The sequence below is a fragment of the Panthera pardus genome, unplaced genomic scaffold, assembly GCF_024362965.1.
Source record: "Panthera pardus isolate Hobbes unplaced genomic scaffold, ASM2436296v1 HiC_scaffold_1, whole genome shotgun sequence".
Classification (NCBI taxonomy): domain Eukaryota; kingdom Metazoa; phylum Chordata; class Mammalia; order Carnivora; family Felidae; genus Panthera; species Panthera pardus.
In genome coordinates, this window is record NW_026526654.1 from 69,904,144 (window position 1) to 69,930,649 (window position 26,506).

General features: G+C 40.6%; 1 non-coding gene across 1 annotated transcript; it reads left to right on the top strand.

The window, feature by feature from the left end:
* Positions 1-14,183: 14,183 nt before the first annotated feature.
* LOC128776652 (U6 spliceosomal RNA) lies at positions 14,184-14,290 on the top strand. Its single transcript, XR_008421826.1, has one exon. It is a non-coding gene; the product is annotated as a U6 spliceosomal RNA (small nuclear RNA).
* Positions 14,291-26,506: the final 12,216 nt, after the last annotated feature.

A 26,506-nucleotide genomic window follows, 5' to 3' on the forward strand; every position in this document is an offset into this window, starting at 1 on the left:
GGGCAAAATCCAAGAATTCTTCTTTTTTTTTCAGTGTCTACCAGGGCTAGCACCTAGTAGGTGTTTATAATATTTATTGAATTGATTTACAATATACATACAGTAGGGATACAAAGAAAGACTTTTAAAGTACCCAAAGGGTTTTCCTTTTTGAAAGAAAACTATAGCTTTTGATTAATAAGCATGATAATTATGTCCCTTTCCCTACTGTTTTGGATGAAGGGGAATGTTTTTGAGATGGGGATTCAGAAACAGTCTACTTCACATACTTCGCCTATAAGCCTTTCCTTCTCTGTGTGAAAGAAATCAAACTCAAGCAAGTCTGGGGAAGTGTGAGAGGTTAGCATACTTGTAAAGACAAAACAATCACAAGTAGGGTGTCAGCTGAGTGAAGGCCAGTATGGACTCTAGCCTGCAGGCAGTCTAGAAAGAAAACTCATTCTGAGACTCTCTTCCCCTGTGGCTGGCGAACATGACTGATGTCTAATGAAGAAGAATTGCTGGTTAAATAAGAAAGAGTCTGTATAATATGTGTTATAATGAGTTAAACGTTTGCCTACTAATTGTAGTAGGAAATTGTTTAGGAAACCTGGGTGCATTGAGCTTACCCACATTGTATTTGAGGCCATCTTCGTTAATTTTCATGCTTTCTAAACTACTGAGTTAAATAAACTCATTCAGGTGTTGTCAAAGTGAACCCACCTAATCTTACTAACTTACTTGGTGTCTGGATAAGATGTGCCCAGGATCTAGTCTATTTGGCTGCTAACACACACACACACACACACACACACACACACACTCACACACACACTTGTTGAAAAATATTCATCGATGTCTACTGTATGTCAGGGGGTGTGCTGAGCACTGAGGATGTGAGTCAGGCACAATCCTGCCCCTCGCGAGGCTTATAGTGTAGAACAGTAGATGAACAGAGCAGCTGTGTCTCTTATTTGGGTAGTGCAGGAGACCTATAGCTCATCCTGAGCTTCCAGAAGTGTTTCCAGAGGTGGCCAGCCCTGCTGCTTTTCCCACTTGCCTTTCCAAAGGGCAAGACATGTAGGTTACCACTGACACAAATGCCCCATTCATGGTCTGCTGGGCCACTTAAACTTTATTAGTTGGTCATATGGAAGAACAGGAGAAGTTTAAGAGAATGATAATCTTGTAAGTAGCCATATTTGGTCAGTCTTCAGGTTGATTTCTGGGGTATTTAGGATGATATGATAGTTATCTAGATGTGTTCGTGGGACAAGACAAGCCTAGGGTCCTCCTACCCTGCTGCTGTCTTCCTCTTAAATAGTCATATTTTAATTGCCAACTCTTTTTTTTTTTTTCATGTTTATTTATTTATTTTGGGAGAGAGAGCGAGAGAGCAAGTGCATGCACAGGGGAGGGGCAGAGAGAGGGAGAAAGAGAGAATCCCAAACAGGCAGCTCAGAGCCTGATGAGGGGCTTGATCCCACAAATCATGAAATCGTGACCTGAGCCAAAATCAAAAGTCAGATGCTCAGCTGTCTGAGCCACCCAGGTGCCCCTTAAATGCCAACTCTTAAATGGAGTAAAATACTTAACATAAGTGAATTGATAATTTTAAGGCTGTTAATAATAACTGTCTTTAATTGTAGCAGTTTTGCCTTGGACAGAAATCATGGGGATAAATTTTAAATCTGGCTGGAAAATAGCATTGAAACAGTACTAATATTATCAAATTTTTAGTATGGGGGTATTTGGAGTCATTGAGATTTACTCTTTGTATGTTCAGGAACATTAGTTGTTTCAGACTGGAATATAACTGGCTATAGCTAGTTGAATAAAATTCCTGCAGTTCATCCATTCTTCTCCTACCAGCAGGTGTCATTATGGAAATATGAAAATACTGTAAATTCCAAAGTTGTAGGAACTGGCTATGAGAAAGAGAAGTGGCATTTTGGATATTAAAAAACAACAAAAAATGAAGAAAAAATTTGGTGCTAACCAAGTATGGCATGTTTAATTACTAATTTGGCAATGTTTTATGATACAGTGTAAATGACACAGGATTTCAAGGCACAAGCTTAATTTATTTTAATTAGATTAAGCAAATATTTATTAAGACCTGGTTAGGTTCACAGGGGTATCAAAAGAAAAGACATAATTCTTATCCTTAAGTAGCTGGCATGATATCTAGGGGGAAGAAGATACTTACATTAAATAATTAACAGAATGCATCTGTCTTTCTTTTTAATATGCCAGACTGAAGTGCATAGATAATAAAGTAATGCAAGTTCCAGCTGGAAGGGCTGTGTGTAGTATTGTTGATTCTGTATTAATCAAGTAACACTCTTTATATATTTAAGTAGAGAGGAGCTTCAAAATTTTTTGTTAATGAGAAGGCTCATTCTTTCCTTTCTTGATAACTGCCATCACCTATCTTTCTCCATACATTTTAAGTAATAATTATAATAATTACATATATTGGTTAACCTAGGATATAGCAATTGTTTACAACAGTTTGCTATAACCAACTGATAATATGATTAAGTCTTTCTAAAAACCAAGGTAAATACTACCAGTGGTCATCTTTTTTTAAATTTAATTTTTATTTATTTTCAGATAGAGTTAGAGAGCAAGAGGGGGAGGGGCAGAGAGAGAGGGAGATAGAATCCCAAGCAGGATCCTCACTGTCAGTGCAGATTCCAACATGGGGCCTCAACTCACAAACCGTGAGATCATGACCTGAGCTGAAATCAAGAGTCAGATGCTTAACCAACTGAGCCACCCAGGCACCCCCTACCAGGGGTCATTTTTACTAGGAGACTTAACACGGTACTCTGATAAGAAGAGTATTAGTGTTCTAGATCAGGATCAATGCTTCATCTATCCTATTTTCCCCTCGAGACTGTGAGCTCTTCCAAGGCCTGGGATATGTAGCATTACTCTTTGCATTTCTTTTTTCTTTTTTTTTTTTAAGGTTTATTTTATTTTTTAGAAAGAGAGAGGGTGAGCGGGGCGGGGGGGGGGGGTAATGGGGCAGAGGGAGAGAGAGAGAGAATCTTTTTCTTTTATGATTTTTTAAAGTTTATTTTGAGAAAGAGAGCAAGCAGGGTAGGGGCAGAGAGAGAGAGAATCCCAAGCAGGCTCCACACTCTCAGTGCAGAGCCTGATGCAGGGCTTGAACCTACAAACCACAAGATCATGACCTGAGCCAAGATCAAGAGTCAGATGGTTAACCGACAGAGCCACCCAGATGCCCCTAGAGAGAGAGAGAGAGAATCTTAAGCAGTCTCCATACTCGGCATGGAGCCTGATGTGGGGCTCAGTCCCACGACCCTGGGATCATGACCTGAGCTGAAATCAAGAGTTGGATGCTCAACCGACTGAGCCACCCAGGCACCCCACTCTTTCATTTGTGACATTCTAAAACTGGGTCTGTGTCTTTAGTGAGCAATTAGTACATGTTTGTTGAATGACTAAATGATGAAAATATCACCAAAGGATAGGGTATTGGCACTTCTTCATACATTATGTTGTTAGAATGTATGTTGATATTAGATTAAGAAATCTCAGATGGAATAAGTCAGAAAACTGGATTGAAAAGTTGATAGATTCCTAAACGTTTCTCTTTTGATTCCGTTAGTCCATCCAAAGAAATCTGTCTCAAAAAGTGTTTTAGGGGCACCTGGGTGCTCATTTGGTTAAGTGTCCAACTTTGGCTCAGGTCATGATCTCATGATTTGGGAATTCGAGCCCCTGCATCAGGCTCGCTGCTGACAGTTCAGAGCTCGGAGCCTGGAGCCTGGAGCTTGTTTCAGATTCTATGTCTCCCTCTCTCTCTGCCCCTCCCCCACTTGTGCTCTCTCTTTCTCTCTCAAAAATAAATAAACATTAAAAAAAAATTCACCTAAATAGGACGGTCAATCTTTTCCATTGACAGTTTACTTACTGTACTCATACTAATTCTTTAAAAAAGTTTTTTTTTAAACATCTTACTTATTTTTGAGAGATAGATCATGAGCAGGGGAGGGGCAGAGGGAGGGAAACACAAAATCCAAAGCCAGCTCCGGGCTCTGAGCTGTTAGCACAGAGCCTGATGTGGGGGTCAAACTCACGAACCATGAAATCATGGCCTAGGCTGAAGTCAGATGCTTAACCAACTGAGCCACCCAGGCATCCCGATACTAATTCTTTTTATTTGAAGGCCATTATTAATTCACCAGCTGCCACAAGGTGAGGCTGGTGTCTTCAGCCTACCTTTGGTAGATTGAGCTAACTACTCTTTATTTATCACTTACATCTCCAGCTGCTTACTGGACTTCCCCATTTTGATTTTCTGTTGTCAGCTCTAACTTTACTTGTTAAAACAAAATCATCATTTTTTTACATGTAAAGTATCTCCTTCTTCTGAGCATACTGTTTTTCTTAACATTACCATCATTTTTCCAGTTCCCAGGCTAAACACTTTGATGTTTTCTTTTTTCAATCTTTTTCTCCATCCAATCAATCAACAAACCTCTTCTATTTCCTTTGTGATGCTTTAGATATTTATTAATTCTTTTCTTCCTTTCCACTAAGAAGACCCTGGGTTAGATCATGAGTGGATAAAATAGCCTCCTGGATCATCCTATTGTCAGTTTCTCCTCTTTTTTTTTCTATGAATGACTATGAACATTTTAGTTAGAATCATTCAAACATCAATACCGAGTTCAAACTCTTTATCAGAGTGGCTATGGCCCTTCATGATATGCTACCTGATCACCACTCTAACGCAAATATTGTCTACTCCACTGCTTTGCTCCAGTTATATAGAAAAATGCAATTTTCTGCCTAGCCATTCTCTGTCTTCTAGATTTTTTTTATTATGGTAAAATATATGTAATGTATACATGTATAATAATGTGTACATTATTTTATATTATATTTTACTTTTATTTATTATTTTTTAATGTTTATTTATTTTTGAGAGAGAGAGAGAGAGAGAGAGAGAGAGAGAGAGATAAAGAGCATGAGCTGGGGAGGGACAGAGAGAGAGGGAGACAGAGAATCCAAAGCAGGCTCCAGGCTCTGAGCTGTCAGCACAGAGCCCAATGCGGGGTTCGAACTCATGAACTGTAAGATCATGACCGGAGCCAAAGTCAGACGCTTAAGTGACTGAGCCCCCCCAGGCGCCCCTACATTATTTTATAACAAATGTGTAAAATTTACCATTTTAACAATTTTGGTAAAAATTTGGTAATTTTTTTTGTAAAGAGTATACATTTCGGTGGCATTAAGTATATTCATACTGTTGTGTAATCATCATCACTGTCCATCTTCTGAACTTTCTAATTTTCCCAAAAGGAAACTGCACCCATTAAACAAAAACTCTCTGTTCCCCCCTCCCCTGGCCCCTGATAACCACCATTCTATTTTCTGTCTCTGTGAATTTGACTACTCTGTGTATACCTCATATAAGTGGAATTACGTATTTGTCCTTTTTTGACTGGCTTATTTCACCTACCACAATGTCTTCGAGGTTCATTTATGTTGTAGCCTGTGTCAGAATGCTTTTTAAGGCTGCATAATATTCCACTGTATGTATATATCAGTTTGTTTATCCATTCATCCATCAAGGGATATTTGTAGTTTTTACTCTTTTAACATATCCTGCTAATTGCAAAGGATTAATCTTCCTACACCTTATTTTAGTCTTATTACTTGACTGCTCAGAAGTCTTCAGTGAGTTCCTTCTTTCTTTTTTCTAAAGATTTGATTTTTTATTTGATTTTATTTTTTTGAGGGAGAGAAAGAGAGAGTGTGTGAGTGGGGATGGACAGAGAGAGGGAGAGAGAGAATCTTAAGCAGGCTCCATGCTCAGCACAGAGCCCGACCTGAGGCTCGATCTCACCACTGTGAGATCATGACCTGAGCCAGAATCAAGAGTTCGATGCTTAACCGACTGGGCCACTCAGGCGCCCCCTCAATCAGTTCCTTCTTACCGGTAGGATCAGGTGCAGTGTTCATAGCCTAATGTGCATAGCTCTCCCCTGTCTGGGTCTGGTGCTCTGTATAGAATATTATTGCCCAGAGGTGCCTGGGTGGTTCTGTTGGTTGGGCATCCAACTCTTGGTTTTGGCTCGGGTCATGGTCTCACTGTTTGTGGGTACAGGCCATGCGTCTGACTCTGTGGTGGTGGTGTGGAGCCTGCTTGGGATTTTCTCTTCCTCTCTCTCTGTCCCTTCCCCACTTGCACATGGGTGTGCCCTCTCTCAAAATAAATGAATAAACATGAAAAAAATTAAAAAAATAATCTTATTGCCCATTATTAATCTTCAACATTTGTTCATGAAACAAATATTTTTTCAATGCCTGGTATGTGTTGGCCCTGAGAGAAGTGCTACCGATCCAGCAGTAAACCAAAATGACCTGGTCCCTTGTCTCATGGAACTGACCTCAGAGCTAAGTGATTCCTTCATTCATGCCAGAATGCTGTCCCCTTTCACCTTGGGAGCTGGCTACTTCACCCAATATCAAATTGCTAAAAATCATTTGGTGACCAACTTACTAAAAGCTAATTCTCTAGTAATCATTTGATCAAAAGATGAACTTGCTGAAATACTGAGGTTTTCTAAAAAAAATACTTTTGCCTTGGTGTCACTGGAGCTCTTTTCTTGGAGATATATTTTGGCCAAATGCTATTTATTTTTTAATTCAATTTAATTTTATTTTGGTGCAAAAACCTGTTTTTATTAAAGCACTGGGACAGAGGGCAGAAAGACCCCCCTGTCAAATGCTGTTTAATATCAACTTTGTGTTTCACACTGTAGACCCCGAGAATTCCTAAAACACTTAATACTTTCTATAGAATGATTAAGTTTTTAACACTGATTTTTGTCTTAATTACCATTGCCTCTGTCCCTGTTGCTTCTGTCCCTAAATGTGCCCTTGCATTGACCTGGTGCAATGGCTTTGACAAATTGTCCAATGTAAGGTATTTGGCAGATGATTGCTCAGTAAATTGGTTATTCATCGAATTAGTCATTAGGCGGCTTATCATTTGGCAAATCAGTTTTGAAAAAATTTCAAAATGTCTTCTCTCCCTTGTAATAACTCAGAGGAAGCATTTTCTTCTATTTTTCAAGGTCTATCCTCTCTAAGTTGAACCATAATATCTTTTGATAGCTCTGTTGATTTGTCTTTAGTGGTGTCCTGACCAGAACCAATAGTTGGTTGGTTAATCATGAGAAGTTGGGAGATAATAGAAAATCATACAGACACATCTTTTAAAATAAAACATATTAATGTATATTCTATTAGCCAGTGTTTCAGCATAGGGTCAAGGCATTTTCTTTGCAAATGGGCCAACTGATTATTCAAATCATCTCTCTTACATAAACCGTACTCAGAATTAATCACCTATGATTTCCAGTTTCAGTTTTTTTAAAATAAGAGCAAGATCTTTTTTTTATTTAAAAAAAAATTTTTTTTTAACATTTATTTATTTTTGAGACAGAGAGAGACAGAGCATGAACGGGGGAGGGGCAGAGAGAGAGGGAGACACAGAATCGGAAGCAGGCTCCAGGCTCTGAGCCATCAGCCCAGAGCCTGACGCGGGGCTCGAACTCGTGGACCGCGAGATCGTGACCTGAGCCGAAGTCGGACGCTCAACAGACTGAGCCACCCAGGCGCCCCTAAGAGCAAGATCTTAAAGACACTTGTGCTATAATGAATGCAGAATCCTTGTGTATTTTTATTATTCTTTCCTGTCATGAACGGTTGTCTCATTCACATTCAATTTAAGAGCAGATTTCCTTTCCTTTCCTTTCCTTTCCTTTCCTTTCCTTTCCTTCCCCTTCCCCTTCCCCTTCCCCTTCCCCTTCCCCTTCCCCTTCCCCTTCCCCTTCCCCTTCCCCTTCCCCTTCCCTTTCCCCTTCCCCTTCCCCTTCCCCTTCCCTCTCCTCTCCTCTCCTCTCCTCTCCTCTCCTCTCCTCTCCTCTCCTCTCCTCTCCTCTCCTCTCCTCTCCCCTCCCCTCCCCTCCCCTCCCCTCCCCTCCTCTTTCTTTCTTTCTTTCTTTCTTTCTTTCTTTCTTTCTTTCTTTCTTTCTTTCTCTATTTCTTTCTTTCTTTCTTTTAGAGAGAAAGAGAGAGCACGAGTGGGGGATAGGGTCAGAGGGAGAGAAAGAAAGAGAATGTTAAGCAGGCTCCAGGCTCAGCATGGAGCCTGATGCAGAGGTCGATCCCATGACCATGACCGTGAGATTATGACCTGAGGCAAAAGTCAAGAGTCAGATGCTCAACCCACTAAGCCACCCAGGCCCCCCTCAGAGCAGTTTTTCATAGCAACTCATCTTTATTGATTCTTTAAAAGAATCCAGTTTGTATTTTCAAGGAAATATAACTCTCTCTGTTGTCCTATTTCATCAGATAATGTAAATACTTAATTGAATTATATAATTACAATAATAACTACAAGTGGCACAGCTTGACTCCTTTGGAAAGCCTACCATGCGGTTGGTGGGAGTAGAAGCCTGAGGGCACGTGACAGAGGAGACTGGTGGCTCTGAGCACCGAGGGTGCCATGGTATCAGCTGGTGTGTTTTCCTGAGAACATAGGGAGTACTGTTAAATGCATAGTCTTTAGTGCAGTTTGGCTAGAAAGGCTTTTACTGTATTTGTTCATACATAGACAAAGGTATGTGTGTGCTTACTATCTTTTTTTTTTTTTTAATTTTTTTTTTCAACGTTTTTTATTTATTTTTGGGACAGAGAGAGACAGAGCATGAACGGGGGAGGGGCAGAGAGAGAGGGAGACACAGAATCGGAAACAGGCTCCAGGCTCCGAGCCATCAGCCCAGAGCCCGACGCGGGGCTCGAACTCACGGACCGCGAGATCGTGACCTGGCTGAAGTCGGACGCCTAACCGACTGCGCCACCCAGGCGCCCCAACTATCTTATAATGAAGTAGGAGCTGAGGAGGGGTTTATCAGAAATTGGTATGGGGAACTGCACAAATCTTTCAGGTTCAAATGATAGGAAAAGGGGACTTCTACATTTGATGTAAACTTGCAGTGATGTATCAGAGATCCAGAACCTAGGGCAACGAGGGTGGAGAGAGGGAAGAAGAAGCAGGGTCATAGACTGTCATGATTGGCCCCTTTATCCCCAGGCGATGCATTTTTCCACATGGGCCATCTCTGCCAAGAAGTCCCCTCCTCCGCTTATGTGACCGTGCAGGGCACAGCCAGGTGTTTTAGCCACCGGGGAGGGAAGCCCTCTGGTGCTTTTCGCCTGACTGCCCACCTTTTGGCCCTCTTCCTCCATGTAAAGGTGTGCGGGTGGCACTCTGTCAGGGTGTGTTATGTGCACTTTCGTACAGGTGTGTGGAAAGGAATTGTGTGTGGGGGTGGGAAGTGGATGCCCCCTTTCTAGTTTTCAGTACTGACACAGTCCTGCTCAGTGCTCATACCAGTAAAACTTATCCTTCCTAATCAGAATCAAGGCGATGGAATAACAGTAATGTAAATTATTCTGCGCCATGCTTTTATGGTGTTAGTGTGGTTTATTGCTTCATTTAATGAGATAAATAACAAGACTGCTTGAAAGAGGTGTTCTTTGAAGAAAACATTAACTGAGGTGAGAAAGGAGTTGTCTTTCTGTTTCTCCCTTGCTTGCAGTCCTGTCTGGGTACTTTTTAAATTATCTTCTCCGAGCTTTGTCTCATGAAGGTACAGCTGTATCAGGACATTGGCTTGTGGGGGCTCATTGTTACCCCCCCCCCCCCCTTTAATAGATGCAGTTTTTGACAGAAAAGAAAGATCAATAAACAATGTCAAGGAGAGCACAACCCCTAGGCTCAGTCGTGAGGACAGCTTTTGGAAAATAGTGGCTGGGATTCCCTTGTCTGTGATCTTGTTTTCTAACTGCCCAAATCTGCATTGTCACAGATGGGCACCTTTTTGCTAGATCAAGGAAAAGATGAATTCTGTGGCTTTGGAACAATGTTTTCTTCAACTGCTTAACCACAGGCAGAATAAGGTCTTTTTGGGAAAGGGAAACTGGACTACAGGCATCTTTCTTCCACCAGAGGATGAAATGGATCCTCAGCCGGCCTCACCACACACACCCCTTGCTTTATATTAACTTGCGTTGAAAACTTACAGACTGTCCTCGATCTCTGAACTCGAAAATCTCTTGTAATACTATAAATTACCCTCACTGGCTTCCCTTTTTAAGCTCTAGTGAATAATCCAAGTGTTCTCAAGTTTCTGTTCTAAACATGTCCCTCCAGGGACCTGCAGTGAAAATAAGGCGTTGTTTTACGTTGTTTGAACACTGCATGAACCCAGTCCCTGCTTTGATTTTGGAAGCTGACCATATTTGAGGCAGTTCTCCTAGCCTACAGCTGTGCCAGATTCTTCTCTTCTCCTCATTGCCTCCAGGGCCAGGACCCTCTGACTGTGTGGAGGTGGGGTAAGAAGTGCAACCCACTGTAGGGAAAAGCGGAGTCTCTCTCACCCAGTGGAGCAGTGAGCCTCAACAAAAATGGCTGGACGAGAAATGCCCAACAGAATGCTGTGCAAAGACTGACATGCGGTCAGTCTTTGTTGAATGAGCAGATGAAGGCCGAAGAGGGTGGCAGTCATGCTATTCTCAGCTCGGCCTCCCTGGTGACAACTTTTATCTCTAGTTACTCTCCTTGATGCTTCACCTGCTCTCTCCATCCCATTACTGCCCTGCGCTTTCTTCTCTAACTAGGGAAGAGGCGAGGGCTAGTCTGGGAGTCACGTTATCAGTCAGGACAGGGCTGATGGCACTTAAAGGTCATAGACTGAGGAGGCTTCAGAACCAACCGCAGACATAGACACCTGCCTCTGCTGTGCTGCCCTGATGCTTGGATAGATGGGATTGTCATAGGTGGTCAAAAGACATTCATAGGATGCTGACTCTTCAGTGTCCAGGTTGGGTTTCTAATATTTTCTAAGTGAAGGGGTTGAAAATAGGCTGTGTTCACGGCACATATCTTTATTCCAGCATCCTTTGGATGAATTGCATGCTCTTGACTCTGGAGATGTGGAGTGTCCTCCTCTAACTTCTTAGCTTTACAGAACACGGTTTGTGTCTGTTACCATTGTCATTTCTGGCTTTCTTATGGCCACAACTATCTGTTAAGTCAGTGGAAAACAGACTGTGGTTTACTTAAATATTTTCTTAAACTCCTCTGGGGCAGTGTCTACTCTGCAGGCAGTTTTTCCTTTCTCCACCTTTAGGATAATTCTGAGAATCGAAGGAAAAATTGGTATCTTTTGGACTTGCAGCCAAATATATTCGCTGGTGTGGCTAAATATTCAAACAGATTTAGAATGAATGACACTGAGTCGTTAGTCACAGGGTGAAGTTCACCACTTTGAAGTGTCTTCTTTCCTATTGTGTTTTTTTTTTCCTTCTGAATAGAGTGGAATCCTATCAAATGTAGGCCTAGCTTAAATAGATAACACTTATGCTTAGAAAATTTTGTTTTCTGCTGCAACCAGTAAGTGTTTGCCTTGGGATACACAGAAGACGATAGAAAACCTGCTGTTCCCTTCGTTGTTTTAGTTCCCACGTGCTGCTCATGTTGTGAACTTTTCATTGTGCTGAATGTGATTCTAATATTGATTGTACAACAGATTGTGGTTCCCACACAGTCTCTACAGGGAAGTTAGGTCCCTGGTCTCAACCAAAGCCATGGTTATCTGTTCTACTTTTGCAGGAAAATTTGGATGTATTGGACTGAACTGAGAGACTGTATATCTCTCAGTACATAGGGATTTTTAAAGATAATTTTGATGATATGTAATTTTAGCCCTAAGTGCTGACTTTAGAATCTGTCACCTAAGATAATATACCACAGTAGTGTCTGATTTGTCTGTATGGTTCCTTTTGTGATAAATAGTTCACATTCTGATAACATTCTGCATTATTTTTCTAATTTAAAATGATCTTTTGGCTTCTTAGGTAGTGAGGACATAGTTTGAGCTGGTATTTGTTGCCTTCTCCACATTTACTATATAGGGTCTTTGTAAGCTGCTGTTGATCTGGGACATTATGGAGGAAACTTAGAACCATACCTGGAGTGAAAATGTTGGACACACCCCAATTTGAGTTTTTGAGTTGGTTGATGGGTGCTGTGTGCCACAGGATACTAAGATTCATAAGAATAGGCTAAGATCTCTGAAGATAAACACCCAAACCACCAAAGCTCAATCCTACTGTTCTTGATAATGGCCTGCACTATTTATTGTGGATTGTAAATTGTTATAGTAATAGGAAATGTCTGCCCTGACTGGGATTGAGAAAGATGTTGAAACCTGAAGATGGGCTTTGTTTAAATGCAATGAAACTCACACAAATCCAGGCTTCCTTGTACGGGTTGAATCTCACTTAAGTGCAACATTCAGCAACAGTCCAGCTTGAGAAACCTTGAAGAATAATGTAAATATTTATTCTTAAGTTTTATTTTTATGGGATTTCAGAGAGGGATTTCACATAGTGAAAGCATACAGAAATCTTCCTAAAAATTCCCTTTACACTTTTTTCTTTCTTTTTTGCCAGCCTCCCACTCATGGCAAAAGTGAGAGCGAAAAGCTCCCTCTTGCTCTGCTTAGAGTGCACTTGTGGGTGGCTCTCCCGTTCTGAGCCCTCACACATCACATACTGACTTTCTTTGGTGTATGCAGTCTTCTGGAACATGTACTGTCTAGCGCTGGTGGTTTTCCTTGTAAGCATAAGCTACTCTTGCCCCGGAATTCTGGTGACTAAAATCTTCATAGCAGTATGAAAGTTTTGCTTTTATTTACTCTTTAATCTTGGCTTGGGACATATTGCTTGCTCTCACACTGATATAATATGTTCAGTCAAGTCGTCTAAGACCCTCACAACCAGGCCAATCTGCCTTCACTCTCACTAAGTCGGTGGGGCCACAATAAGGGGAGGTATGTATGCAGGTACAGTTACAGTATGTATAACAAACAGCAGGCCCAAAGTAATGCTCCTCACTTCCCCTCGTCTCTCCTTTGTAATGCCTTGCTTCCATAAGGCAATATAAATGTGATGGATTTAGAGGTAAATTGCTCTAACTGAATGATGGCGGTGGCGGTGGCTGTGGCTAGTTCATTTTTAGTCTGGGTGTGACTTTTATCTCAGACGATTCTTTGGGTTACTACCAGAGCAGGACATATGGCTGTGGTCTGGGGGGAGAGGAAAACAACTAAATCTTCTTGGTATATCTTTATTCTTTATACAACTTTGCTTTAAATTTATACAAGCATCTGTATTAGTTAGGTTCTCCAGAGAAACAGAGTCAATGGAATGTGTATGTGTTTCTCTCCTTCTCTCTCTCTCTCCCTGCTCTATCTATAAAGAGATTTGTTATAAGGAATTGGCTCATGCAGTTGGGAGGCTGACAAATTCCAAGATCTGTAGGGTGAGTTGGCAAACTGGAGACTCAGCAGATCCATTGGTGTAGTTCCATTCTGAAGGCTCAAGACTCAGTAAAAACTGATGTTTTAGTTCAGGTCTGAAGGCAGGAGAAAGACTGATGTCCTAGCTTGAATGCAGTCAGGCAGAAGAAATTCTCTCTTACTCAGTCCTTTTGTTCTATTCTGGCCTTCTACTGATTGAATGAGGCTCACCCACAGTAGCCAGGACTATCTGCTTTACCAGGTCTATCAATTCAAATGTTAATCTCTTCCAGAAACACCTGCATGGACATACCCAGAATAATGTTTGAGTAACTATCTGGGCACTCTGGCCTCATCAAGTTGACCCATAAATTTATCCATCACAGTACTCATGAAGAATGTAGGAACATATAATTTACCATTCAATTTCCATTTATATATATGGCTATTACTTGATGGATGTGATCATGCTTCTAGAATTCAGCGAAAGGAAAGGCATGAGAAAATTTTAATAAGATTATTTTTTTCCAGTGTTTTTCTCAAGAAGTTATATTAATCTGTAGATCATTTTCCCTCTACTTTATTTAACAACTTAGGGTATATACTTTATATTGCTGTCTTTGGCAGCAAGAAATGATAGAACATTCTCTGTTCTATAAAAAATGATTTTTTTTTCCTAAAGAAGGTGTTCATATTCGTATTCCATGAAATCAAAATGGTCTACCCACCTCAAAAGGAACAGTTAGAATTTTTGCCTGAATGATAGCTTAAAGAAATCCTGTGCTTGTGCTCACTTTGGCAGCACATGTACTAAAATGGTAATGATGAAGAGAAGACTAGTAGGGCCCCTGAGCAGGGGTGACACGCAGATTTGTGAAGCATTCCATAGTTAAAAAAAAAAAAAAAAGAAGAAATCTTGTGGCTTTTTTTTCCCCATTAGCTTCAGCTAACATGGATTGTCTCAGAGAAGACTGCTTGAGCTGACTCACCTCAATATGATGCCTGTTGGGTTTTGGATTATCAACTTTTCTTCACCTGAGAATTTGACTGAGCAAGAATTCTGTGGGCAGATTACAGGTGATCCAATTGGTGGTTATTTGGGCCATATCACAGGGAAATATCTGGTAGGTGGGATGGGCCTTCTGGGTAGGAGGCTCTTTGTCACAGAAGTGGCTTATATAAGAGGCATGGAGACTCAGCTCCTAATGGTTTTAATCCAATTAACTGGGAGGCAACATATGCTGTAATGGTGTTACTTCTGTGGGGAACTCTCTCAGAGATCTCTGGTCCGGTAAGACTGACTGGTCCGGTAAGTCTGGCCCAAAAGGAAAGACTCAAGAGAAATACTGATTTTACCTGAAGTCTATGGACAATTTTAAGTTTTTAATTCCAGTTAGTTAACATACTGTGTTATATTAATTTCAGTTGTACAATATAGTAATTCAACAGTTTCATGCATCACCTGGTGCTCATCACGAGTGCACTCTCTAATTCCCATCACCTATGTAACCCATCCCTCCACCCACCTCCCTTCTGGTAACCATCAGTGTGCTTTCTATAAATAAAAGTCTATTTCTTGCTTTGTCTCTCTCTTTCTCTCCTGTTTTTCCCTTTGCTTGTTTGTATTGTTTCTTAAATTCCACATATGAGTGAAATCATATGGTGTTTGTCTTTCTCTGACTGGCTTATTTCCCTTAGCATTATACTCTCTAGCTCCATCCATGTTGTCACAAAAAGGGCAAAATTTCATTCTTAAAAAATTTTTTTTTAACATTTAAAATTTTAACATTTATTTTTTGTTGAGAAACAGAGAGACAGAGCGTGAGCAGGGGAGGGGCAGAGAGAGAGGGAGACACAGAATCTGAAGCAAGTTTCAGGCTCTGAGCTGTCAGCACAGAGCCTGACGTGGGGCTCAAACCCATAAACCACCAGATTATGACCTGAGCCAAAGTTGGACGCTTAACTGACTGAGCCACGCAGGTGCTCCAAAATATCATTCTTTTTTATAGCTGAATAATATTCCAGCGTGGTTGTGTGTGTGTGTGTGTGTGTGTGTGTGTGTATACACACATACACATCACATCTTTATCCATTCATCAATCAATGGAAACTCAGGCTGCTTGTGTATCTTGGCTATTGAAATTAATGCTGCTATAAACATAGAGTTGCATGTACCCCTTTAAATTAGTGTTCCTGTATTCTTTGGGTAAATACCTCGTAGTGCGATTGCTGTATCATAATGTAGTTAGTCCTATGTTTAACTTTTTGAGGAACCTCCATACTGTTTTCCACAGTGGCTGCACCAGTTTGCATTCCCACCAATAGTGCACAAGTGTTTCTTCTTCTCTACATCCTTGTGAACACCTGTTGTTTCTTGTGTTGTTGATTTTAGCCACTCTGATAGGTGTGAGGTGATATCTCATATTGGTTTTGATTTGCATTTCCCTGATGATAAGTGATGATGAGCATCTTTTCATGTGTCTGTTGGCCATCTGTATATCTTCTTTGGAGAAATGTCTGTTCATGCCTTCTGCCCATTTTTCAGTTGGATTGTTTCTTTTTTGGATGTTCAGTTTTATAAGTTCTCTATATTTTGGATAGTCACCCTTTATCTGATAGGTCTTTTGCAGATATCTTCTCCCATTCAGTAGGTTGCCTTTTAGTTTTGTTGATTATTTCTTTGCTGTACAGAAGCTTTTTATTTTGATGTAGTCCCAGAAGTTAATTTTTGCTTTTGTTCCCCTTTCCTCAGGAGACATATCTAGAAAGAAATTGCGATGGCTGATGTCAAAGAAGTTACTGCCTGTGTTCTCGTCTAGGATTTTTATAGTTTCAGGTCTCACACTTAGGTCTTTCATCCATTTTGAATTTATTTTTGTGTATGGTGTAAAAAGTGGTTTCATTTTTCTGCATGTTGGTGTCCAGTTTCCCCAACATCATTTATCGAAGAGACTTTTTCCCATTCTTTCCTGCTTTGTCGAAGATTAATTAACCATATAACTGTGGGTTTATTTCTGGATTTTCTATTCTGTTCTATTGATCTATGTGTCTATTTTTGTGCCAGTACCATAATGTTTTGATTACTACAGCTTTGTAATATAACCTGAAGACTGGAATTATGATGCCCCCAGCTTTGTTTTTTCTTTTACAAGATTGGTTTGACTCTTTGGGGTCTTTTGTAGTTCCATACGTATTTTAGGATTGCTTGTTCTAGTTGTGTGAAAAATGTTGTTGGTATTTTGATAGGGATTGCATTACACATGTGGATTGCTTTGGGTAATATAGCCATTTTAACAGTATGTGTGCTTCCAATCCATGAGCATGGAACGTCTTCCATTTCTTTGTGTCATCTTCAGTTTCTTTCATCAGTGTCTTATAGTTTTCAGCCTTTCACCTCTTTGGTTAGGTGTATTCCTAGGATTCTTATTATTTTGGGTGCAGTTGTAAGTGGGATTGTTTTCTTAATTTCTCTTTCTGCTGCTTCAGTGTATAGCAATGAAACAGATTTTTGTAGATTGATTTGGTATCCTGTGGCTTTACTGAATTCATTTATTAGTTCTAGCAGTTTTTGGTAGAGTCTTTAGGTTTTTCTACATATAGTATCATGTCATCTGTATAGAGTGAAAGTTTTACTTCTTCTTTACCAATTTGAATGCCTTTTATTTCTTTTTGTTGTCTGATTGCTGTGGCTAGGACATCCAGGACTATGTTGAATAAAAGTGGTGAGACTGGACATCCTTGTCTTGTTCCAGACCTTAAGGGAAAAGGTCTCAGGTTTTCCCCATTAAGGATGATGTTAGCTGTGGATTTTTCATAGATGGACTTTATTGTGTTGAGGTATGTTTCCTCTAAACCTGTCTTGTTGAGGGTTTTTACAATCAATGGGTGCTGTACTTTGTCACATGCTTTTTTTTTTTTTTTGCAACTATTGAAATGATAATTGGTTCTTGTCCTTTTTCTCATTGATGTGATGTGTATCACATTGATTGATTGATTTGATTTGTGAATATTGAACTACACTTGCAACCCAGGAATAGATCCCACTTGATTGTGGTGAATACTCTTTTAATATATTGTTGAATTTGGTTTGCTAGTATTTTATTGAGGATTTTTGCATCTCTGTTCATCAGGAATATTGCTTGATAGTTCTCTGTTTTAGTGGAGTCTTTGTCTTATGGCCATTCTTATCATTGCTCCTTGTCGCTTCAAATCAGACTCCCTGCTTGGTCACCTGAACCTTCTTCCATCCTTGTCCTTCCCTCAAAGGTTCAAGACTGGTATGAGTGTGCCCTTCTTGTTCCAGAGCCTATTCTGGACTGTCCTTTATTCCCATCTCCCATTCTTCCCTCCCAAAGCATATCAAACTTGGCCTATGTCTTTCCTTTCCAGCCTTGTGTTTGCCCTTTTGCATTGATGACATTTTCAGCTTCTTCAAATCCCTGAACTCTTCTCTAACTCTTCTCATTGCTAAGTTTGGGGAACAGACATCTCCTCCAATCCTACTTTGGGTTCTGGGGTCTCATTCTGTGTTAACCTATATAGGCTATGGTGGGAGAGGTAGAGGGGGAGTAATTTAACAAATACCCCATGAGATCCAATTTTAAAATCTTTCACTTATTGTAGCTAATTTGGGAAGTAGCAAGCTCATTTTATGGATTAAATTTATATATCAACTAAATACATAAAAATAAATACCTATATATAAAATTACTTCATTACCAAATTAATTTTCTTCCAGACTTCTGCTTGCTAAGATAAGAATTTTCCCCCTCTAAGACGTTAATAATAACTCACTAAGGAAAATGCAAAATCTGGCCCTCGTAAAAAAGCCTTTAACATGGATGGGATGGAGGGCCAAGCCAAAAGGGAAAAAATAGGAAATTTGAGAAATAAGAGAAATATATTTCAGAATTAATACTTTTCAGATTATATATCTATGTAGTAAGCTCTCAGCGTTTTATGGGGCAAACAGAAGTTCAATGACAATGTTAGTTAGGTAGTTAAAACATACAGGAGGCCAAGCCTAGTTGTTAGTCCTATACAGGTATTACTGAAGGGTCACTTTGCTCAGGGAACTCAAGCAAAAAGTCTGTTTTAAAACTTTTCTAAATGATAAAACATTATTAGAATTGAGTGAAATTATTCTACTACAAGTAAACTCTTCATCAAAAGGAATTAAGAATCACTTATCCTTATATAATTGGACTAGGTTTTTTTTTTTTTTTTTTTGTGAACAATAAAAAATGGTTACTGCCTGCATTGTTTTCACCCTGGGGCTTATTGGTCATAAAGCACTCTAAAAACAAATTAATTTGTAGAGCTTATTTTGACAAGAAGTAAATACAAAGGTAAAGCAAAGTTTGTATAGTGCTATTATCATGGCCTCTTGGGTGTAATTTATGTATAAAGAAAATAAAAGGGCAAACATAACTTTCAATCTGATTGCCTGTAAAGAACTTAATTGAAAACAGTTTTCTTCTTTTAAAAAGTGATTTATTTTAAATGTGCTTTTAAGAACAAAGGTCTTATTGATAACCATTTTAAGTGTATTATCTCAATGTGGGATTTAAGTAAAAGGTCAAATCTTGTAGAGGTATTTTTGGTATGACTCAGTTCTGGTCACAAACTGTATCAAGAAAATGAAATTAGTTAACATTTTCAAGTCTGAGCACTTGTCTACAGAGGCAGCAAATGTGCCTACATAGGCACCACTGCCCGCCACCCCCCCCCCCCCGCCCCGCCCCCATTACCACCACCACAAATACAGACTTCAAGGAGAGAACTTTGGTTAAGAAACATGGAAAACAAAAAAATTCAAAATGCTACTTTGTCAATGTTCTTTAGGTAAGATAGTATTATATGATGGGAAAGCCCTGGATTATGTTTCACTAGAAGAATAAACTTAATTCATAAATGTGATTTTTGCAGTGTGGTCGGATGAATCAGATCTTTTTTGCTTGAAAAAAAATTTTTTTTGCTTGAAATTATTTGCATTTATTCAACATATTCAATTAAAAGGCCCACATTTTATTTCAGCAAAGCTAATGTGGAATTTTTTTTTTTTTTGGTTTATTTATTTTGAGAGACAGAACATGAGTGGAGGGGGGGGTGGGCAGAGAGAGAGGGAGACACAGAATCTGAAGCAGGGTCCAGCTCTGAGCTGTTAGCACAGAACCCAATGCAGTGCTTGAACCCACAAACCGTGAGATCATGACCTGAGCCGAAGTCAGATCATTAACCCACTGAGCCACCCAGGCGCCCTGCTAATGTAGAATTTTTAATTTAACATTTAACTCCTGTCTGGTAGTTAATATTTCACCCCTAGGACCTTCAGCCTCCACCTCTGGAACATCTGTGGCTTGCCTTTTTCCTGGATACAGTGTGACTCGTAGAAGTAGTTTATTGGCCAAATGAGAGGCACACACCCTGTCGGTCATAGCAGGGCAGGCTCCGTTTGCTGATGGGCTGTGGGACTCAGCACTCAACAATATTTAGTCATTCAGCTCCTTTCCCAAGGAATAAGCCCCAAATATTCTAGTAATTAACCTTTGCTTGTCTGGAGGTTCAGCAGGGGCAGGGAAGGAAGGACCTTCTTTTCACTTTCCTTCTCAGTCCTGCAGCTCTCCGCAGCTTCATAAATGATACTTCAAGTGTGTACTAAGGAAAGAGCAAGTGGGGCTCAGGTCCCTAGAAAGCACTACTTGATAAAAGCTCTGAGCAACCTAAAATATTAAACAACCAGAGTCTCTTATTCCCTAACTTTTTCCTGATGGGAACGTTTTTACCATTGGACTTCGTTGTCTTTATCCCATTTCCTGACCTTGAAGTGGATGAAAGGAAGTGCTTTCCTTTAGGAGTCTGAGGGGACCAACGGATGCTAAAGCAGCCTGATGGCCAGTGGGGCCAGGAGGTTGGGCAGCAGCTAAGACCTCCAGGCCTTTGCGTTTCTGATAACTTCTGCCTTAGATGTGAGAGATACTTCCAGGCTCTTCCTGAATTTCCATTGTATGCTTTGGCAAACAAATGCCAATCTTGACTCTTTTCCATTTAAAATAGTTCTTCCACTTTCCGTGTGGATTAGCGTCAGAAATACTGTTTTATGTTGTCCTAGACTCTGCTTCCAGCTTGCTCATTCTCCATTATCCCTTCTTTCTTGCTAGCAGAACTCTGGTTTTCTTCATATATTGGCAGCCACATGCCTAGCCCTAAGCAGTTGCATCCTGACTGGTCTAGGCTAATTCCAGTCTAGGACACTGGAATATTTTCCCCAGTGTCCCTTGGAGCTAGAAGTGGCGAAGTAACCTAGTTCTGACCAGTAAGACTTAAGCAACACAAGTCCACCGGGAGGAGAGAAGTGGAGAGGGTCAAGAGAAGGAAGATTCCTAGGAAAGTTTCTGTGCTCCTGTTAAAAGGGTACAGAAACGGCTGGGTTTTTTGTCCCTTCGTCTTGGCTTGAATGTAAATGTATTGCCTCGAGTTGGGGCAGCCATTTTGTGACCATGAAGTACAGGCCTGACTGTTCATTATGTGAGAAAGATATACCCCCACTCACATAAGTTACCCTCACTGGAAGATTTCATTACTTGGCACAGAATTTCTTTTCTTTTTTTAAGTATACTTTTATTATTATTTTTTAATTTTTTAAAAAAATGTTTATCTTTTAGAAAGAGAGAGCACAAGCCAGAGAAGGGCAGAGAGAGAGGAAGGCAGAGGATCTGAAGTGGGCTCCATGTTGACAACAGAGAGACCACAGAGAGCCTGTTTTGGGGCTTGAACCCTCAAACCGCGAGCTCATGACCTGAGCTGAAGTCCGACACTTAATCGACTGAGCCACCCAGGCGATCCTCAGCACAGAATTTCTAATTGATACACACAAAAATTCTAAGATGTGCAAAGAAAGTATAGTTTCTTTATATATTTTGTAACTGATTTTACCTTCTTTCTGAGCTTTCAAGTTCAGAAATGATGGTGGAGAAGGTGGTAGTAGACACTGACATCAATTAGCGGTAATTTATTTTGGGTAAGTGACCCAGTTGTTTAATTTTCCTTCCACTTCCCCGTACCTCTCCAAGATGACATTGGGAGAAAATGGGTACAGGTTCTTAAGCATTGGGAGGCTCAGTTGGCTTCCGATGGCTTATCAGAATTGCTAAATTTTGGGGAATTTTGTACAACTCAGTTTTTATACACCATCTTTATTAACAATTAAGTTCTATCAACTTACAATTAAAGAAGTAATATTAAAAAGAAAGTAAGATTCAAAACTCATCATTTCCTAACTATTGAATGACATTATCCATACAACTGAAATTATTTATTTTATCTGTAAGTGGAAATATCTCATCTCTTCCCAACTCCAAGTTCAATGGTGTATAATGTTAGTAGCTTCAAGTCTGCCTTGGTGGGAGTATTCGCACCATAGAAATCTCCACGTGCTACAAACTATGGCTTTTCCTCTCTGGAGAGTCCACGGTTGAAACATTTACTAGAGCACTGTGGTCTTAAGTGACTTTAAGTTCTGAGCAGAGAGGAGGCTTCAATTCCACACATGTAGGCCCTTGTGCTCTCCTTTGTCCTCCACACCAATGTCACTTATCTGCAGGTCACTAACAGTCCTCTGGTATCTACTTCCTGTGAACTTGGGTCTCTCTCATTCTCAGTTCTTCTGCTTGGTTTTCCCTAGATAACTTGACTCACCTCATCTCTGGCTGGTGCAGACATGCTCCTGAGGCCTGCTGGGATTCTCATTTATTCTTAGATGGGGTGGTTTTCTCCATGGTCCTTGGCTACAGGGTCTCTTCACTGCTGCTTGGCAACTTCCTTGGAAATTCACCAGGAATCCTTCCATGGGGGCACATAGGAATTTCTGGATTCCTTCCTTGCTGCATGCAAGCTGAGGAAGACTTAGGGGTGTTACCTCAGACTTTCTTTCTTCTAATCACACCATTTTTCCTCTCATGAGACTTGTCCATATTAGTGTGGAAGTCATTCTGGGATGCAGTTTCCTCCTGGAGTTCCAATAGGAAGTGGGGACAGAAACCCCTCTACTTTTACCTCAGCCTTTACCTAATAATATCTCATGTTGAGATTTAGGCCTAAGGCCAAAGAAACCATGCCATGCTTGTCTCCCTGCTTATATCTCTTATTTAAGGTCACCATTCACTGCAAGGTTTTAACTTCTCCTTCTGGTTGGTAGGAAATATTTCTAAATCCTGTCCTCCTTCCTGAGGAAGGAGTTGCTTTTTCCCTTTCTCTGAGGCCATAATGGCGGAAAGGCTGCAAAAAACCTTAATAGAAGAGAATGAATTAAAAATACATCTGTAGGTGTAAAAAACTATCCCCATCGTGCTTATTCATATGAGTCATCCTGCCCAGCCTTTCGCTTCTCAGAACTCCATTAATTACTCCGAGGTTCCACAAATCTGAGAGTAAGGACTGAGGTGAAGAATAACAGACAGACATTTGTCACTGAAAAAGAATGAGTAGTTGCATTACCCTTGATATAATTAACACTTAAAAAGAGATCTTTTGCAATTAGTAAAATCTTTGAATCCTTTTGGATACTAGAAATAAAATTGGGGGTTAAAAAGAACAAAATGGCCTTGAAGAGATTCAAATATACTGTTGCAGAGACAAGTTTAGGAGCTAGGCAAAGTATATTGCCAATGCTTTGCTATCTCCCCTTGTAACAGCTCTCTCAGTGCCCCTGAAACCTTTGTGCCTTCAACAGAGTCCCAGCCATTTGTCAATCAGTCCCTCCCATTATTGTTAATGGATTAAGATGTCACCACGTCCTTTGTTGCATTTAAGACCTTAAAAATATGCTTTTATTCTTTCTAATTATCAATAACAATTCATGTTCGTTTTAGAAAATATAGATAAACATAATAAAAGTCACTTACAACTATTGCCTAGAGACAACCATCCTTGTGAGCAAATACCATGAAATACATCCTTCGTTCACCATTCTTCTACAAATGACTTTAATGGCTGAAGATCATAGGTCACATTCACTTTTATCAGTTATAAATAACAACATATTTATGGGTTAACAATCATTTCAAAACCATTTACTGACATTCAGAACCTGCTGACAAGGTGAGGAAGATACTTTTGTCTGGGAGGTCATCCTGGTGCATCTGAAATCACTCCAGGCCTTTGTTGTTTTGCTTCTCAAACTCAGAAATCTTTGCCTCCTCTTTTACTTCAGTCAAAATCCTCTCTGTGTTTTAGGGTCCATTGGACCCTAAAATTCCTTCAAATTTCCTGCTATTATTGCTCTTCCCTCTCCCTGAAGCCCTTATTATGTGTTTGCTCACACAACACTCATTTGTACATTTTCTCAAATTGTTGCCAAACTCTCTGTGTCATAGAAATGTTTAGGGCAGGGGCGCCTGGGTGGCTCCGTCGGTTGGGCATCCGACTTGGGTTCAGGTCAAGATCTCGCGGTCCGTGAGTTCGAGCCCCGCGTCGGGCTCTGTGCTGACAGCTCAGAGCCTGTAGCCTGTTTCAGATTCTGTGTCTTCCTCTCTCTCTGACCTTCCCCCATTCATGCTCTATCTCTCTCTGTCTCGAAAATGAATAAACGTTAAAAAAAAAATTAAAAAAAAAAAAAGAAATGTTTAGGGCAGAAAGGGCTTTCATGATCACCCAGTCTATTTGAACAATGAGGCCCAGAGATCTTGTTATTACAAAGATTCTATGGCTGGGATTAAATCTGCATTCTCCTGATTTCCAATCCAGCTTTTCGGTATTTCAAATTCTACCTCTTCATTTGTGAACCTAGCTAATAAGCTTTAAATACAAGGAGCCATTAGTATATTTTCCCTTTATTAGGATGAGGAAACTGAGGCTATAGCTGAGTAATTCAACACAAGGTCAATTGTAATTGTAATTACAAACTGGTTTCTACCAACTTGTTTTCAAACAGTGCACTCAGGCCACTGACTCCAGTATTCCTGCTTTTAACTCACACGAGACCAATTTATGGCGATGCCATAATTTCAGAGAAGAGAGTTAGATGAGGACTGCAGACTGGGTTTGACGCACTGGAAAATGTTGACTTTTTCCATGGGGAACTTTGATATGGGAGTAGGATTGGGAGCAAAATTATGACTTGGTTGTGAATGAAGGGCAGCCACAGGGTGGTTTGAGGACGAGGTGGAACTGAGGAGAGGCTTGCTTTATTGATGGCTGGTTTGGATGGGGAAGACTCAAGAAGTGATGAAACATCTTAGAAAGGCAAAGCAAGGATGGGACCAAAATGCAAGTGAAGTGACTGGTCCTGGAAAGGACTAGGATACTTTTGTTTTTGGACAAGAAGGAAATGGAGAAGATGGGTGAAAATAAAACATGAAAGGTGGAAGGGATGGAAGTTGTGGATGACTGTTTTTGTTTTGTTTTATGTTTCTGGAAGTTAGGCAGCAATGTTGTCTTAGGATAAAGGGGCTAGGGTTGGGGCAGGGGACTTGAAGAACATGGAACAGCTTTAGAAGTGCTGCTAAAGGGAAACACAGTAGAGGAATATTTAGAGAAGAGCAGAGATTGGAGCTCCTAAATTCGTAATTAAGGTTATCAACATAGTTTTGTGATTCTCTCCAAGAGTACCAGAACTCTCAGAATTGGGGAAATCAGAGAGTTTCTGGGGATTATCAGGAGAGGGGATGGAAGAATAGGACAGCAGAGCAAGAGAATGGAGATGTTGATGAGAACACCATTGAAGTGATTGACTGGGAATCATTGTCTGTGTTATTGATGGGTTCAGAACTCGTTACAGATCTATCTCATATTTGTTTACATTTTTGTCATGCCCAGTGACAGAGGACACATAGGTGAACTTATGTGTTCGCCTCAAACTGCAAAAGTCCACTTTATCCACTCTCCAACCCTCCCTGCAAATCTTGGTTCTGGAGAAGAGGGAAGGGAGGTCCCCAGCGAAGGCTACGTTTTACTTTCCCTCTCATTCAGTGGTAGTGGGTGGATATGGATGGAAGGGTAAAGGGAAGATTTTTGTCAGCCACCTATGGAACGAACCCCTAGAGTGCTGAGTCACTCTCTTCAGGATGGAAAGAGACAGCATGTCTTTCAGCTGATGCTAGCAGTGACATCATTGTTAGAGTGTGCTTCTGTTAGATCAAGAGGCCCAAGGAGCTCAAGGGAAAGCACAGGGGCTCATTTTTATGAGGCTAACTGGGAATAGCCATGGTTCTTATCAATTGCCACCTGCCATCAGCTGTTTTCTCTCCACCTGGTTCCAAGCAATCTAACACACTTATTAAAAGTTCAAACCGGCACTTACATCACCATCATAACATTGCTTACAATTCTAGGCCTAAAGGGTTTTACTAATTTAATCAGTAGTCTGGTGATCAAAGGGAGAGGGTTCATTACATGGGCATTGAGCCAAAGAAACAGTCTCATGAGGGATTTTCCTGGCATTTCCTCTGGCCACAGGTATGGAAGGAAGAAGTGTCAGGAAGGGTTGATAAGCTGGGAATAAAGGCGGCAGTTGACGGGTTAGACGTTTGATGAGGTGGAGGAAGAGGTTTAATGGGAGACGTAGCAATGTAAGACTGTATAGTCAGAGAGCAGGATTTTCAGGTTTATGTTTTAGGTGCATTCTGAGCCAGTGTTGCAAAGAGAGGAGAACATGAACTTGGGAGTCTGACCAGCATGGTTTAGAATCCTAGCCCCTGCTATCTCTAAATAGCCTCCTTATAGGTCTGTTGTGAAGGTTACAGATAACGAGGCAAAGGTACAGATATGGTGCCTGGCACCCTGTGAATACTGAGGAAATCAGATTGGCCAGGTCATCAACATGAACACTGAAGTTAGCCAGATGTTGGCAGGACTCTAAGAGAGAGAAAGACTTAGAGCCAGATGCCAAAGCCTTCAGGCAGCCCCGGGGAGGCTATGGAAGAGAATGGTATTACAGAATAGCAGATGCTTCAAAGGAAGAGGCTTTTCAGGAAAGATAGAACAGCACTGGTTTGGAATAGACCGTGGGGAGCGTGGGGGTGGCCTTTTCGTGGCCTTTTCATAGCATGAGTCTGGAGGAATGTGCTATCTCCTCCAAGTCACTCAAAGGCGTTTTCTACTACTGAATCCCA